Source organism: Cavia porcellus, unplaced genomic scaffold, assembly GCF_034190915.1.
Source record: "Cavia porcellus strain 051 isolate PalLab524CR breed Dunkin Hartley unplaced genomic scaffold, mCavPor4.1 scaffold_2, whole genome shotgun sequence".
Taxonomy (NCBI): Eukaryota; Metazoa; Chordata; class Mammalia; order Rodentia; family Caviidae; genus Cavia; species Cavia porcellus.
The window spans coordinates 32,604,827-32,620,063 of NW_026947485.1; the positions used below are offsets into that span (position 1 = coordinate 32,604,827).

At 49.6% G+C, this 15,237-nt stretch overlaps 1 long non-coding RNA gene across 1 annotated transcript; it reads right to left on the reverse strand.

Annotated features, from left to right (window-relative positions):
- Positions 1–7,562: 7,562 nt before the first annotated feature.
- On the reverse strand, positions 7,563–15,100 carry LOC134474028 (uncharacterized). Its single transcript, XR_010044578.1, has 2 exons — positions 14,832–15,100; positions 7,563–14,333 (listed from the first exon to the last, which is right to left on the reverse strand). It is a non-coding gene; the product is annotated as an uncharacterized LOC134474028 (long non-coding RNA).
- Between the last annotated feature and the right edge of the window lie 137 nt (positions 15,101–15,237).

Below are 15,237 nucleotides of genomic sequence, written 5' to 3' on the forward strand. Positions count from 1 at the left end.
AGCATTCTGAAGGAGCATAACATGCAGCACCTTGATTTGAAGCCCAGTGCCACCAATTTGGGATGTCTGCTCTCATAGAGTAAGGTCATCCACCTGTGGTTTTGGATCACTAAGTTCATTAATTTGTTACAGCAGCATTCAGAGTCTAACACACCTCTCTCACTAGATACTGTGACTTGGGTCCCCAATACCTGGCTGCAGGAACACTATTGTCCAGTTTGTGGGCAGCCTGTATACCCATACACAGCAGCTGTGAGACCCTGGAATGCTCCTTTTCCCTTCTTGCCCTCCATCCCTTTGTTGCTGAGGTCAGCCTTGTGGGGGCCTATTGACTCCAATATCCCTGGGTCTTGGGACTCTCTAGAAGCATAGCACTTGGTATGCTGGAGGAAAGGACCCAGGTGCTACTAGGGTAGCAGGTCAGGTGGGGCTGATCCCGAGTCTGTGGCCTCAGGTCAATCTGCCTCGCCTGGCTCCATCTTGGTACATGATTACTCCAGAGTCAGAGGCTATCAGGCTGCTCCTTTCCTGATTTAAACGAACCACCTGCTTCCCATTTCCTACTGTCTCTGCAGGGCAAAAAGCTGGGCTGTCTCTGGGAGTATGGGCTGTGTCAGCATCACGTCCCAGACTAATCAACCTTTCACCTCTGAGGTGAGCTCCTCTGACTGAATCAGTTTCATGGGATGAGAAGAAGGAGGAGAGAACGGCCAGAGTATGTGGCTGATGGAAAGGACAGTTGGACAGGCTTAGGACCAGACAGGTAGGGAGGATGGCGATGCTAAGAAATGTTAAGGCTAGCATGGTTTCGAGCAAGGAGACCCTCATCTCTCTTTGAAGCCAAGGCTACCCAATGTGGCTCTGATGCTTTTTTCTCCTCTCAGAACACCATTTAAGTTTGACTGGAGACTTGTCCTCAACTGGTCCATCTTTCCACTCTGCTCTGTCTCCCCTTTCTTCTCACCAGGACTCTCTTGTATTCATTGGAAATCTAGGCTGCGGGAACGGAATGGGCAAAGCCTCAGAGAGGAGCACAAGCTCCCTGAGTCCAGAGATCAGCAGGCTGCAGAGCTTGAGCTGCTGCCCAGGAAAGTTGGGATCATAAGAGCAGTGGTGGCACAGAGAGAGTCACACAGCGGGAGGAGAGAAGCCCAACTCCTCTTCCATCCCTTCAGGCCAGATCTATCCTTGAGGGTCTGTGGTGGGCTCTCTGCCAACTGGAGACCCTCATGAGGAAGAAAATGCAAATTTCACCGAGCCCTAGGAATGACAGACACTTGCTATCCCTAGAGCCAGTGGCTAGAGCCTGCTCACCCTGGGTATGAAGCTTTACACCACCTCTTTCAAGCCTCAGCTGGGCACCCTCAGCGCTGTCTGTATTGCCTGCTCCAAACCAGAGTCGTGCTGAAAGCAGGTGCCTTAGCACTAAGCCCACTGCTGGGTTGGGAGCATGCAGCTCACCTTCTGCTCACCAATGGGAGGCCCTGTTTCGAGATCCCTGAGAACATGAGATTTGTTGCCAGAGAACAGAGGTAGAATCCTCATTGTATGCCTTCTGGCTGTGTGGCTTTAGCCAGAGTACTCAACATCTCAACATCAGGTTCTTCTCTGTGAAGTGGGAGTATCGTCTGACCTATTTACAGCTCTGTGACCAGGGAAGGAGGTATACACAGGACAGGGATGAACAAAAAATCCTCCAGAAAGGCTCCCTCTGCTTATTTCCCATTGGGCAAGCTTCTGTGATTCATGGAACTTTTCCTCTGAAATCTTTTCTAGTACCGTTTATAACTTGGAGCCCACACCATGGCACAGACAAAAGGTCAACTAGGAAAAGCTTTGTGCTTTCCATGAAATCACCTCCTTCTGAGGCTGGCTTTCAGGAGAAAGGTGACATTGTGAGGCACCCTGCTCCAGACCCAGGACTATCAGTGGCTCCAGACCTCACCTCTGGGCAGGTGAGGATAGGGGACCAGGACAAGCAGGACAAACTCTAGGGCAGTCACTTCTGGAAGAAGACACAGCCCAGGCATAGCAAGGAAATGCAGTGGGACCTACTGACTGTGGGCACTGCCAATGTTGTGAAGGCAAGGGAACACCCTTCCCATGTGACTCAAGACTGTGCCCATCTTTTGTCTTGGCCAGCATATGCCAGTGGCACTCCCTGGGCATTTTCATAATGAATGCACCCTGCTCTGGAGGGTGAAGTGAAGACCATTGATAGGGCTGGGATATGAAGACCACTGGGATATGTGAAAGTGTGACAGAAGCCGGGTTAAGGTGGGCAGGACCAGAACCATTTACTGGGTGCAGTAAATGGCTGTCTCTGCTCCTGCATCTGAGTCCCGCCTCCCCTCCAAGAGTAGGCTGGTGGCTTGATCCTGAGTAACAGCCCCTGGTAGGACTTAGAGGCCTCGGATCACTTCCTCTCCCCACTCTCCTTCTGCTGAGGATGATGGGTCTCACCCTGAATTTCTTAGGGTTAGAAGACAGGGTGAGAGTGACTTCAGGCACATAGGAGAGGAAAGCACACTGCACATGTGAGGACACCCAAGAGGCTGCAACACTGGCTGCCTCTGTGTGCCAGGGCTACCCTGCCTCTATTATTATTACTACTACTACTACTATTTTTTTTTTTTTTTTTTGCAGTGCTGGGGATGGAATCCAAGACCTTTTGCAGGCTAGGGGAGTGCTCTACCACTGAGCTAGCCTCCTTTCTGCCTTTTGAATTTGTTACATGCTAACATGTGATCTATTTAAATTTAATATTGCTTAAAATAGTGTCAAATTTTAGAAAACTTGCATAAAAAAGCTAACATATAATGCTTACTTAAATTGATCCATTGTTAATATTTTACCATATTTGTGATATCACTCATCTGTCTGTGTGGTAGTGTGCATATGTTCAGTGTGTACAGTGTTTCCTAAAGACAAGAATATTCTTTTACATCAACCTAGTACATTCTCACTGCTAGCTAAGCTGTATGTCCCAATAATGCACTTTTTAGCCGCCTTTTTCGTGTCCAGCATCCAATTCATGTTTGTAAGCTTACATTTTTATTCTCTTTTAATCTTCTCTTGGTTTTCTCTAGACTTTCCTGACCTTGACACTTTTGTAGGCCCCAGGTGGGTTATTTTGGAGAATGTCCCTCTGTTTGGTGTTTCCTCGCGATTAGATTCAGAAAAGAAGTAATTTCAACAAGAGAGATGATGCATTGTTGATGCCTGTGAATTTAAGCAATCAAGGGGACCTCATGGGAGAGATTCTAAAGGCTCCAGGCCAAGTGTTGAACCATTCAAGTAGTTTTTGTTAGACACCTATTATAAATTGTACCCAGCTGTAGATCCCTGGAATATATTAGCAACAACAAAATTTTGTTCTTGATGAGTGTAGTGGCTTAAACGCAGATGCCCCCTGGAATTTCAGAAGGTGATTTATTTGCAAATATGGTCTTTATAGATGTGAAGTGCAGCTCTCCCTGCATTGCCAGGATGGGCTGGCAATCTTATGAGAGAGAAAATAGAAGACTCAAACACACAGGGAAAAGGCCAGAGGCACAGTCTGGGATTGCTCTGCTGAAAACAGGGGAAGGGTTTAAGGGCTAAGGGTTTGCCATGTGCAACTGTGCTCGATTGGTATCCAAGTTGATTTCACTTGGAGCCTTGCACCTTCAGAAGGGGCCATTTGTCTTTCCCTACATGCAGCCAGCTGTAAGATTCCTTGGGAGGGAAGGTTTCTATATATCGATGTCAGAAAATAGCCTTGGTCAATAGAGACTGGTAATTAGAGCTACACTGATCCTGAATAAGAAACTCAGAAGAAACTTTCACCTTCCACTGATTTCTGCGCCTACTTCCCACCCTCTATCTCTATGCAATGTCCCTGGGGTTTACTATCCTAGAGGACATGTCCATCTGTCCTATTATTCCTTCTCAAATTTATTGTTCTTCATTTTAAATGTGTAAAAGCACCATGCTTTGACCATTTCTTTTCAGATTGCATTTTCTTATGAAGACCCCTTCACACATATACATTTAAAATCTTTATCACTTTGCCAAGTGCTCATATTAGTTGGGTTCTTAGATCCAGCCAAGAACCCACACAAGAGTTAGGAGAGGGAGAAGACATCTTTACTTCCCTGCATTAGGACACCAGGAGCAACTGGAACCTTCACGTGGTAGGGAGGATCCTCCTCAGCAGGCTTTGGAGGTGACAGATTTGCTAACACTTTGATTTTGGACTTCTGAAGACTTGATAGGTGTGATAGAATAAATTTCAGTGTGTGATGATTTGTTCCAGCAACTGCAAGACACTAGATGCAAAGGTTCCATCTTAGCTGTGATAATGTCGGGGCAGAACCTTGTGCCCTGTGTTTGGATGATGTACTTAGTCACCTTTCCATTGCTGGATGAAATATCTGACATACACAACCTAAAGGGACAAGGATTTATTTTTGGCTCACACGTTCAGGGTGTGATGGGCTGGCTCCAAGGGTGAGACATCATGGAAGGCAATGGTGGAAGAAAGCTGCTCACCTCATGGAGATCAGAAGCAGAGAGGAAGGGGAGGAGTTTTGCAAAGACAGAGCCTTTGAAGTTGTCTTAGTTACTTTTTACTCATTACTGAGACAAAATACCTGATGCCAAAGTTAGGGAAGGAAAGTTTATTTCTTACAGTTCTTGGACATTTCAGTCCATATTCAGTTGGCTCCAAGTCAGCGTGGCATGGCGGGGCAGCCTTTCATGGTGGTTGCAGACAGCAAGGCACAAATCTGCAAAAGACACACACACACACACACACACACACACACACACACACACACACCCTCTTCCTGCCAATACATCATATCCTGGCTCCACCCCTGGGCGGGTAAAACATTCACACCACCAATCTAAGTGCTAAACAACGAACCAATCACAAATGCTAGATTTGGTCCAGTCCATAATTCATGAGGTTTGGGGACCATTGACATAAGCCATGACAGAAGTCATGCCCCCACTGATCTATTTCCTCTAACTGGCTCAATCTCCTGATAGCCCATTCAGCTACAAGTCTGAGGTCAGCACCCTTATGATCCTATCAGCCTCTCTAGATCCCACCTCTGAACATAGGAACACTTTAGGGGAACAATTCATATTTAAGCCATAATAGATATATTCTGTGACATCAAGAGAATGGCATCTACCTCACAGGGGGCCTAGTAGAGCACAGAGATTAAGTGTCTGACATATACATAGTAGATACTTCATAATTGATAGCTCTTATTACTATGGTTCTATCTGTCAATAAGAACTTGAGAGCAAAGTTTGTCCAATAATCCTCCCTGGGCACATAGTGGTGGGAACATCTCCACTTGAGCAGGTCCCAGCTTCGTAGAAGTGAGAAGGAGCACATGATTCTAGAGGGTTCTTCCCTCCTCTGTGGCCTTCTACCTCAGAAGCCTTAAACCAGTGATTGCCAACCTTTTAGAGCTTTTGATGATACAAACAGCTCACTGTGGCACGCATGTCATAGGTTTGCCTCCACTGCCCTAAAGCAGCCCCAGTCTATGCTGCAAGGCAGACCTGAGGTTCCTTCTGGCCCTGCTTCAATCTACTGTGTCCTGCAGGGCTGATTACTGTGGCGGAAAGTGACTTTGGCTGCTGGATTGAGAGTCACAGCTCTGGGGATGGAGTGTGCAGTTCTCCTTGCTCTTCCTGGGGCCTGCCAGACTCTCTCCATCTCAGGGCCTTTGCACTGACTATTACCCTGCCCCAGGAAGACACAAAGTGTGTGTGTGTGTGTGTGTGTGTGTGTGTGTGTGTGTGTAGGAAAGAGAGAGACAGAGAAATACAGAGAGCAATAGAGACAGAGAGAGGCTCTGACTTGCCTTTCTAGGACACCACCAGGCCTCCTGGCTGTCAGCAAGGTCTTTAGAGTGAGTAATTGTCCCCGCTACATGGAGAGCCTACAGTCTGCAGATGGGGCCAGGACATCCAGTTCTTGGCTTTGTATGCCCAAGAAGGTCCCCTTAGCTTTTCCCCTTCTATTTGAGGTGCCCTGGGGTGGGCAGCAATTGGGTCCAAGCCACTATTATTGGATAGGCCTGGACCAGAGGCCACAAAGCCCTGCTCCAAAGTGGGGACCTGTGTCCACCGCCTATCACAGAGTTTACTGGAAGCAAGACTCCTATTGTTGCTTATCAAAAGGACCCCTTGTTCCCAAGTCACATTAGTGACTCCAAGGAGTAACGGAGTAGCCTTTCAGGTGTTTTCCCAGCTCCCCAGAAACAGGGCTCAGCCTGGCATCTATGGATGTTTTTAGGCTACATAATGCAATTTCGCCTTGAATTCCCACAGCCATGTTTTCCTTTTTGAGGTCCCGTCATGCCATCCATCCAATGTCTGCAACTCTTTCACAGTGTAGATCAGCCAAAGGCTTCTTCCTGATTCTCACATGGTAAAATGAGGCTCCCCTAGGAAAAGGACTGGTGCAAGGCTACTCAGCAAATCAGAGAAGCTTGAGAACCACCCTGTAGTGCCCTACAGAACCTTGTCTCCTAGGGATACATAGGGGCCTAATTATTTGTATAGGCCCTTTTGCTTCCTCTGCATGGACCATGACCACGGTCAAAGAGTGGAGGCACAGGGCAGAATGTGGGCAGCCAGAAGACATGAGAGGGGCTGCATCTTGGGGCAGAGCTTTAGTGTGAAAGGCAGCCATTCCTCCCATGGCCTCTACATGGTGGGCCATAGGCTGCTGGCAAAGACCTAGCAGCTTACACCCCAAGAGAGCCTGAGTTATGCAAATTGCTAGCTTTGGTTTTAATTTATTTGCAGATGAATAACCCTCCCTGGAGAAGGAAGGAGGTGGGGCATACCATCTCTTTTTAATTATTTGGAGCATTATTTCCAAAGCCCTTTGAGCTGAGGTTGGAGAATGAGGATTGGAGGGGATTCTGATTCTCCAGTGAGTCCCTTCCAGATAGCTTTTCCTCAACCACCACATACCCAATCAACTGTCCAGGGCCCAGGTTGAGCCCCACAACTTTTTGCTGTGCATGACTGCCTGATGCCTCCTCTTTACTTTTTACGATCTGATACCTCTGTACTCAGTCAACTGAGCCTTGGTAACCAGGCAAGGTAGGGTATGGGATCAGAAACCAGCAGCCAGATGCTTGCAGGGGAGCGTGGTCCTGTGGGGTAGCTGCTCCTTACTCACTCAGGCCAGCTGGCCTTGGTGTAAATCGGATCATTTCCTCCCCTGCTCAAGTGCCTTCAATGGCTCCCCGCTCACTGTGGGCTATACAGTGGTCTTGGGGCTCCCCATCAGTGTGAGGGAACACGCATTTTCCAGTCCTCTTACCCTCCCGTCTGCTCCCTGGCTCTGCTTTCTGCTCTCCTGCTCTCTGGTCTCAGGGCCTTCACACTCACTGACTGCTGCCCAGAAAGCACCTCAGCAGGTACCAGCTTAGCTTCCTTTCTTAAATGTCCCCTCATTGAAGCCCTCCCTGTTTTTTTTTATTTTTATTTTTTTTATTTTGAAGGTAGTAAAAACGCAACATCACAAGACAGAACAAAGCCAGTCGAGACAATGCAGTGAAATTGGTACAGGATTTCACAGTAGGATACTGGGATAGTAGTAATAGGTACTGTAGTGTATCTCTTTAACTTCACAATAGTTGTCCAGTCAATTAGGTATATCAAAATCAAACCAAAAATAGAACATTATAAAACCAATTGAGAATACTTAATAGAGCAAAAGAAACATAACAAAACAGTAAAAACAACCTATTCCTTCAAACAGAAGATAGATGGAAATCCCCCATATTTGCTATACTGCATATGGTCATCCTCCCAAGAGATGCTGAGATATCTATCCCCAGTAGCCATGGAGGCAGGGCAGATGGGGGAAGGGTGCTTGATTTTCAGCCCGTGTGGCAGTAGGCTCACAGATAATGGTTCTCCTCTAGGCCCATGCTGCAGGTGCTTACCAAGAGGGCAGGTGAATAAGAGGCCTGAGTCCCTCCATGGCTGGATTTCGGAAGCCCTCCCTCCCTGTTACAGTGCAGTGGATGCTCATGGCCCCATCCAGCTCACCTCTGCCCCTGGACCTGACCTTGGTGGAGGGATGGCTGCCTTTCTTTCTTCCACAGGTGGGTGGGCCACAGGCAAGTGCTGACTGACAGAGTGCAGTGTCGTGATGTGTGTTTTGTTGTTATGATTCTTGTGAATCTAAGTAAATTGGTATTTTAATTATGACTAACGTGGTGGTGCTTTGACACCACTAACTCCCTATTGAGCAGTGACACAACCAGAACTGAACCAAGTGGCCAATAGCCATTGTGTTGGCTGCAGTCACACTGGCAGTTACACATCCATATGCAAATGATAGTTGGTGTCCAGGAACTTTCCCTCCAATGCCGACATGTGGCAGTTGAGACAACCCACCATCTGGGGCTGCATTAGACACAGCTCCTGTGAGAATTTGACCTCCATCCTGGGATCCCTAATTGCTTGGCAAAGGGCTGCCTTTCTGGGGATGGAGACAAAACCAACTTTAGCCCAGGATGCGTCTCCCACCTGAAGCTGTGTTTGTAATTTAGGTTTTCTTATTCTCTCTGAAAAGACCCCACCCCATGAACAACCTTTTGGTACCTCCTGGCAGCTTGATGACAATCTAGGCCCGTATGAGTGTCCTCTGGATGGGCGGGGGCTCCTGAAGTGTTAGGGTGGCTTCTTGCATAGATGTTCTGTGTTTGGTTCCTTGCAAGCACTCTGTGCTCCGGTGATTTTCTGTCACCTGTTTTGCCCATATTGTCATGTCTTCCTTTTGCTTATCTTGCTTATTGTATTTTTATACATTGCAGTGCTCTATTCATTCAGGATCTTATGTAGCTTGTCATTTGCTATGGGTTAGAAGGGTCTGTCCCTCATTAAAGAAATAATCTTTGAGGTACAATTGTAACCAGAGGCTGGGGAGTCAGATGACCCTGGTTGATCCGGTGTGACAAAAGCCTTCTGGGGAATATACATACTAAGTATGTATATTCCATGCCCCAGAGCTCCTGTGAGGAGGGGTGGGCAAAGCTGGACTCCAGTCCAGCTTAGCTCTCTCTCCCTCTCTCCCTCCCTTTTCTCTCTCCCAAGGCTTCTTTCAATCTATTGCATGCCTGAGTCCTCATGTCGGGCCCTGCTACTGGGTACTGGGTAGAGACTCACGCTGTTAAACATGGAGAAACTCAACTTTCACTCACAGCCACCCTGTGTCCTGCTTTATATTCCCTAACTTTCTGCCTTCTGATAGACATCCTCACTTTTTCCTTTGATTTTCTTTTATGGGTGTCTTTTTCTCAATGTAAAAAATGAAGTCTCATACAGAGCACAGGGAGTTATCTGTTTGTTTCTCCCTTCTCGTGGTCTGTAAGCAGTAGGTGCACATGAAATAGCGGTTTCGTGAATGACTGCACGGAATGGAGTACTGCTGGACAGTCTTGGGCTGGACCCAGGCTCCACAGTGCCTAGGAGAGAGTCTAGCGTTGAGGGACTGTTGAGACCAGCTGGAGGAAAGTAAATGGGAGAGAGGGGTAAGTGGGGGAGGGGCATCTAGGAAAGCAACAGAGCATTCTGGGAGCCAGGTTGTCTCACAGCGGGCAGGTGGGGAGGTGCTGCGGGCAGCCTGGGTCTTCAAATAGCCCCGCTGCAAGGATCTGTGCTGACACCACACAGGACTGGTTCCTGAAAGGTCCCTCTTCTCACCACGGCAGTGGCAGCGAGAGGTCTTGGAAGTGGAATGGAAGAAAGATCTTCCTTCTGCAGATCTAGAGCAGTTTAGGAATGGAAATTGCCTGTCACTGAGAGTCCCCTGTGTACCAGGGTGAGGCCATATATCACCTGCCCGAATCTCAGTATAATTCTCACTCAACACTGGACATGCCTCTGATCAAAGCTTACAGATGCATGCCGCCTGCCTGCCTGTCTGTCTGTCCATGGAGAATGTACACTTCAGGAGATGCTTTGCTGGTCCTTTCTCTTTGGTGCACAGACTGCTGTATATACAAATCACATGGGCCACATGTCCTCACTCAGTCTCCTATACTTGGCAAACATGCACAACTCAGAGGGAAAATGAGGCTATCCCTTGCTTACTATGTGATCATAGGGAAAATTCTTAAATTCTCTGAGCCTCAGCTCATGCATCTGCAATATGCTAATAAATTTAATTATTTTGCAACTTTTGTTAAATACCTAGTATGTGCTGGGTGCTGTGCTAGAACTAGGGATTGAGCATCACACATAGACTGTCTCTGTCCCCATGGAAGATGTGGACAAGATTTCCAAGTAACTCAATCATTAGCAGAGTACAAAACGCAATGTTGTGTGCTTCTATTTGTGAACCACATGGCTGAGGGGAGAGGTGAGCCCATCTCTGCAGAGGAACCCTGGCCCCTCCTCCCTGAAGAGAGGGGAGCTGAGAAGCAAGTAAAGCAAGGAGCAGAGATGCAGTCTCAGGACAGTAGTGAGAAGCAGCAAATGTTAAGGCCAGAAGCATTTGTAGGAGCCAGCCCAGGTAGACAGCTGCACATTTGCCTCTAATTGGACACTTGACTTCTGATGAAGCCCAGAATCCTTAGTTTTAGCTTCCTGCCTACTTTCTTTCCTTGCCATAGGCTGGGAAACTGAGATAGGAAAGTACCCAGCACTTCTGACCACAGCACTGAAGCCTTCAACACCGACTATTTACCACTTTGCATGGCCATGGTGGCACAACTTGGATAACCCACAGTACTTTCCTGACCAAAAATGGAAATGAGGACTAAGATGTCCTCCTCAGGAGATGGGGCTAAAGGAAAGGCACCTTCCTTGGACCATGTACCCAAGGAGGGCAGGTGAACGGTCTCAGCTGCTCAGCTCACACAAGCTTCCTTGGGTCAGAAGCCAGGTTTCCTAACTGTTGGCCAAGGCTCCACTGTGCATGGTCACTACCTTACTTTGACCCTCAGCTGCTCCTTCTCTCTCTGAGCTTCAGTCTTCCAATCTATGAACTGGATGATTGGATCTTCAAGGACCTGTCTGAGTTTGTACTCCTTTCTCTTGCTGGCCCTGGGAAGCACAGGGCAGGGCAGGTTCTACCCATGGTGCCTTCTTCCAGAGGATACTGGGGCACCCAGCTCCTTCCCATTCCCATTGCCTTTCCATTCCATTTCCATGCCCACCGCGTGGTGCAGGAATGAGGGTGTTACATGGCTGAGTGCCTAACGGCCTAACGGCTGTCTGATGGATTTCCAGAAGCAAGCTGCCCTTCCTGCCAAATAGAAAAGCTTTCCTGCTGTATGGTTCTGAAAGAAAACAAGCAGTTATGTCTTTCAAGGTTTGAAATGAGCACTGTAACTCCAGGGGAGAGGCAGAGCAGTTATTTTCTGGTCTGCAGACCTGACAGCCAACATCTTTCTCAGATCCAGAAGTTACCATTACAAAGGAAAAACACACTTCTGGCTTTCCAATGCATCGGTGGTCAACTCCCAGTCTAATGATAGGGGAAAACAGATTTCTCATTCAATTCCAGGAACTTCTTTGCCTACAGCTCTGCACCCATCGAGTCCTAACCAGGCTGAGCTCTGCAGAAGGAAGGGCAGCTTCAGCCACCATTAATGATTCCCTGAGTGATTTTCTGCTGGGAACGTCTAGCAGCCTTCTTACCTACCCACCAGGCTCTGATTCCCTGCTCCCACCCAGAAAATCTCCCTTCCCATGAATGTGCTCCACCCCACCAAAGCCTCAGAGAGGAATCTTGCCCTCTTTCACTCCTGGCTCTGCTCTACCCCGTCCCAGGAGGCACTAGAGGTGGCCTAGTTTATTCTGATCCATCATCCCTGCAGCCCTGGTCCACTGCTTCTGCCCACCACACTGGTGCACAGACTTCTGTACCATTTTGGGGGGCTTTTGACCCCTCAGTCCCAACCCTCTACATTCTGCATGGCCCGGGACAGCCATGCCCACCCCAGCCCCTATCAGCTTCTGCAGACCAGGCTGGCTCTTCTGGCGAGCTGGGTGCCTGTCTTCTCTCTTGGTATTGATCTGGATATGCCCCTTCCAGAAGTACCCAGACTCCACATCCCACCCCTAATTCTGGCACAGGGTTCCGGTACCCAAGCTTGAAACGAAGTCAGGAAGTAATCTCCTCTAGACCAGTTTCCCACTGTGTGCTAGACTGCAGGAGGACCTCTTCCCCCACCCTGCCTGCGCTTCCACACCCCACAGAGACAGAGCGCTCTCCTTCCCCTCTCTGCCTTGCACATACACATGTACTTTCTCTCTCCCAGCTCCTGGTCCTGCCACTGGGGAACAACTGGGTACTGTCTTTCCTTGCGCCCAGCCCTCATTCCCTTATTCAGTGAGCACCCTGGGAGCCTCAGTCTGCTTCTGTCTCTCACCCATCCCAACATGAGTCGTGGCTGGGAACTGGCTACTGTCTCCTGAGAGAGCAAGCTGGCCGCAGTGTCCTGGATTTCAAAGCCACACAAGCCAAGGGTTCTGGGGACATCTTTCCCTCCATGTCCCTTGCTCAACCCTTCCTCTAGTGCATACAGTCTGAGCCATGGTGATCTGTACTGACCCTTGAGTTGGCATTCAAAACACACAGCAGATGGAGGCTTCCGTACACTGTGGAGTTGGCCTGGCATTTTCCAGCTGCCTCAGGAGGAAGCCCTCCCATCTTTGCCTAGGTTCCTGCTGTGATCAGAAGTCTCAGGAACTCAGGTTGCTTTCTGGTGTCTTCTACACAAGCCAAATTTGGAGAACTGGGTGAGCCTTGGATATCTTCTAGAAGTTTCCAGGATGCTCAGCTTCAAGGATCTTGGGAGCTGGATGCTCACTTTCCCCTTTGGGTTCTGGTCCAGCCATTCAAAGTATGCACTCTTCTCCTTTGGCTTCTGCCAGGTGGGGTGGGGACAGGTGCTTGGTCCACTTCCTGAAAACTGCATGTGTCCTCAGAAACTCGATGGTCTCAGAGAAGCTGCCTGTGATTGAGCCAGGAGCTCACAACTGCCTGCTCAGTGCTGACCATTATGGGCCACCTACCTCCGGGCCACCCATCCACCTGTCCCTGCTGGGTTCATCTCTGACTCATGCTTCAGCTTCCTTCCTGTCCTCTTCCCTGAACACTGTGTGCAGCTGTTCTCCTCACTCTCCTCCAGACACATTCCTCCTTCCCTGTGGATCATCTTGAAAGGTTGTCTTCCTTCTTTAGGGCCTGGCTCAGTGCTTTCCCCACCTCCAGAGAACTTCCCAACATGCTCTGACCCCCTTGGGGTTCACCAGCCCTCTCTTACCCTCTTGGGGCTCAGCTAGTCCATGCAGATGTCCTTAGGACCCTCTCAGATCCTACTTCCCTCTTGAGGGGAAGTTCTGCAGTCCCCACTCTCTTTCTTAGGGCTCTTCGACCCCCCGACCCTTCTTGTTGTCCTTATGCCTCAGTGGTTTCCTGTTAATGCCAACCTTCACTACTACTCTCACACTGCGTAAGACAAGACAGAAGAAAAGAGGCTGATGACTTGCTCAGGACACAGATCCTAGTGCTAAGGTTGGGGTTGCAAAGGGATCATGTACAGAAATTAGCATGGCCTGTCCCAGACCCAGCAGAGCTCACAGACCTGTGGGAAAATGAGACAAGGTGTCCACGGAGCCTTGCAGAGCTACGTAGTTCCCAGGTGGTGTGTGTAGGGGCCGATGAGGGGGTGCTGTTGTCCTCCTTGGGTTTAGAGGGAAGATAAGGGTCTTGCCAAGTGTGGCTGCAGCCAAGGCCAAGGGACACGCATGGCAGAGAAACAGCATGTGCAAAGAACTGGAGGCAGGGAGAGCTGAGGCTCAGTAAAGACAGCATGGTTGGAATGTTTGGGGTACACACACAGCCTGCCCCCCCGAGGAAGTCTGGGATTCCCTGTTACTTATCTGTTTATGCAAAAGAGAGTCCCCTTCCCTTCCTGAACTCCAGCTTCTTCATTGGAGTTTGCATCCCCCTTCCTGGGTTTCCAGATTTTCTGCTACTGAAAGTCTGTATTTAGCTCCAGCATGGCACAGCCCAGGAAAGGGCAGCCACCTGCAGAGGGCACTAGAGACCCTTCTGATGGGGCGAGAGGGCTGTCTGTGAGAGGCAGCAATAGGGGTCTGCACCAGCTATGGATCTGCACCTACAGGCCAGGAGTATGAGGTCGGTGCTCTTCCCAGCTGGGGAAAGACAATTGTCTGCTGTTCCTGTAGTCCGGGGAGCTGGCGCCTGGCTCTCCTGCTGCTCTGCTGCCCAGCTCCCAGGCTTCCGAGGTTGCGGTCTCGTCCCTCAGACTCCAAGTGTAGCTCCCCTGAAAGCAGAGCCTGAAATGAGTGGCTTGGTAGGTGGCCCTAGGAAGCAGAGCAGCAGGAATGAGGGAGGAGGAGCCGGTGCCACGGAGATGGCCAGCCAGCTCATCCTTGGGCAGAGCCCGCAGAGGGCAGAGGCAGGAGATACGTAACTACAGTTTGGGGTCGAGGCTTGAGTCAGAAATGAGAGCTGGGCCAGGCTCTGGTGGGAGGTGGGGCACAGCGGGACAGTTGGGATTATGGAACTGCAGCACAGAGGTGGCTGAGGGTGTGCTGGAGACCTCTGACCCAACAGCAGGGCTGTGGTCCTGCTCTGGTGCCACGCATGCTCCACCTTCTCCTATCACTCAGGGCATGGTGGCACCCTTTCTGCCTGTGCACTCTGTCCCTTTTGGTTGCCGTGCTCTCTGCCACCAGATTCCCCTCACATGCATGGTGGGCCTCTACCACCTGTCTTGCTTAGAGCCAGCCGCTGCTCAGATTAGAAGCCTCCTACTCACAGGGCCCACTCTGGTTATCCTGTTCGTTGGGTGCCACCTGGTGTCCATGTTGTAGGTTGCTTCTCTTGGGTTGGTCAGATTTCATAGAGAACACTTCCAGTCTCTGGCCAGAGGACAGAACACCTGCAGCTGAGCAGCAGGGAGCAAGTCTAGGGCTGGGGTCTGGCTCAGACTCAGCATGTAAAACAGACCCCTTCTGTAGGGAGCGGTGCGACCGCCCCGCTGCTGTCTCCCGCCTCTCCCTCATATGCGCACATAATACGCCTACATTAACCATAATCCTCTCCTACTTACGTCACGTACACGGACGTGACGATGACCCATCAGAGATTACCCCATAGCCTCTTCCTGTCCCACCGGCCCACCCCTGCCCTATAAAAGCAGCCACCACTTTATCAATAAATGA